Below are 2,847 nucleotides of genomic sequence, written 5' to 3' on the forward strand. Positions count from 1 at the left end.
CTCCACGATAACTCTTACTATGGTAAAAACTTGGGTGAGATTTAAAACACAAACTCAAGTCGCCTACATGCCTCGAGGTTGGAAACTCAAAGGGAAAGATAAAAATATTAACTATAAGGGGCTTTGCAACTAACATTGAGCCCAATATTAACTTTGGTGTTCCTAAGGCTTGGTGGTCTCCTCTCTATATATAGGAAGAAAGAGATTCATAAGGTTATTTTGCCCAATATGAGATTTAAAAACATGTTTTTCTTGATCATGTGAAACTTTGGGTCAATTTTCACTAAGATAGTGGTCGGATTTGGTTTATAAGGTGTAGGAAAGAATTGTAACTTTTACATCAAGTTTTCCAATAGCACATACAACACCTTAAACAACACACATACAACTCAAGATATGACATAATCTTTCTAGGGTTTTAATCATAAAACTCCACTAGACTTGGAAACTTTTCAAGTTTATCTAACACTCCTCTAGCATCAAATACAATATAATACAACTATAATGACAATGACACTATCAACAAGAAATATAATACAATAACAAATAATCATAATATCATTATCACTAAATACAATGCACAAGAAGCACACATGTACATGGACATGCACAAACACAAGACAAATGGTAATATAGAACAATGAAAATAATAATATTAACAATCAAATTACAAATAATATAACAAGGTCTTGATAAGGATTATCCTTAAGGTATGTACCCAGACCCAGTACTCAAAACTTGGGGTTTACAATAATTATGTTGGCCTTCACCATCACTCTAGAACAAATGTTGCAACCTTCCTTCATTGTACATTGTGAGTTTTATAAAAATCACAGGATTAGTCATTTTCAGACCATGAAGGAACTTTAAAGCTCTAGTAGCATTTATATACTCTTATCTTCTTTTTTTGGCAATGTGGTTGTGAAGATCTTTCTTACGGAATTCAACACTATCATACCCACCACAAATGTTGGCAAATGAACCAAATATTTGAGGAACCCTTATCCTAGCTTTTTTAAGATTCTCAATTTGCAAAACATTGCCTACAATCATCCTTATATGCGAAGGTAACATTGAACAAGAATCTTCCTCCAACAGCTCATGATTATGGTCATCCATAAATTTCTTTACTTCCCAACGCAACCAGTTCTTCTTAACATTAACAATAAACTTAGCAACACAACCACATCTACTATCATTTTTTGGTTTACGCTTCCTTAATTAAGTTGTCAATCCCATGTCTTCTCGATGACCCTCTCTATGACAAACAAATGTTTACTATATTTTTCCCCTTACAACTTTTAACAACATTGCTCCTCCTCACAATAAACTCACTAGTATACCAATAGTAAAACAACTAAACTACTTCCAAATCACCAAATAAATACCTTGCCACTTCATCACTAGGGACGAATCTAGGAAGGGGGGGGGGGAGATTTTATTTGTACTTTAATTATTCCAACTTCTAACAAATAAATATTTAATAAATAATAACTTTTCTAAAATTATTTATTAGTTTTACACATAACATTAAAATAGTTTATTTTATTTTATTTCAAATGATACAAGAAGAAAATACATATGTTTATAACTCATAATTTTTTAAAGTTTTGAAATATTTTTTGGTCTCACAAGCACAATAATAATTAAACATGACTCACAATAATAATCTTACAAAAAAACTTATCAAATATAATAATAGCTAAAAATCATCAAAATTTATAATGATTATATATAATATATATAAATATGTTTATCATAATTAATGTTAATAATTAGACATATAGATAGATGAATGACACTTATAATCATATACAAAACAAAGTTAACCTAGATAATAGTAATTGATAAAAAAAATTATAGAAATGTCATTCTTATAAGATCTAATAATTAGTATATATATCTCTTTGAGTTAGATTATAATTATTGAGAATATATATTATTACTGTGAAAAAAACAAAGACAATATATATTATTATAAATATTAGTATTAAAAAAGATTATTATATAATCAATGCTAACAATATTAATTATCAGATTTATTAATTATATATATATATATATATATATTATTTTTACTGAAGTAGTATTTAATTATTAATTAGTATATTATTACATATTATTTTTACTAGAAATATTATATTAATTAATTAATATATATTATTAGTAATTTTTTTTCAAAAAAATATTATTATATATTATTGTTGAAAGAAGTTTGAGGGGGCTAAAGGTCCTGGCTGTCTCTCTATAAATCTATCCTTGTTTATCACCACTACTATTTCTCATATCAATGTTTAAAATATCAACTAAATCATTAATAGTCTATGGTACAACTTCAACATTTTTCTCAAACAACCCTCATTGCAAACTATTAGTCAATGGAGTATCATCATCATTAAATGAATTATCAGATCCATCACTAACATCATTATTTACTTCCCTAATATCATCATCATCGTTCACTTCAAAATCATGTATTCTCGTATTACAATATAAATTATTTATTAGTATAAATATAAAATATAATTTCTATTATAAATTTTAATTATAATATACTTTATGTATTACAAAATATTTATTAATTTCAAATTTTAGTTATATAAAAATATTTATTTTGTATATTATGCATACTAAAATACTATTAATTACCTTAAAAATTATATCTATTATAATCGTTACTTGATTGAAAATTCTAGTTCTAGATGGTGAAAAGATTTATTTTATTTTATTTTATATATAATTGAAATCATATATATATATATATATATATATATATATATATATATTTTATAACCAATCAAAACGCACACAAACTGTCCAAAATTCAAAGTGCAACAATAACAGTAC

The sequence above is a fragment of the Glycine soja genome, chromosome 17 (genome assembly GCF_004193775.1).
Source record: "Glycine soja cultivar W05 chromosome 17, ASM419377v2, whole genome shotgun sequence".
NCBI classification, from domain to species: Eukaryota; Viridiplantae; Streptophyta; class Magnoliopsida; order Fabales; family Fabaceae; genus Glycine; species Glycine soja.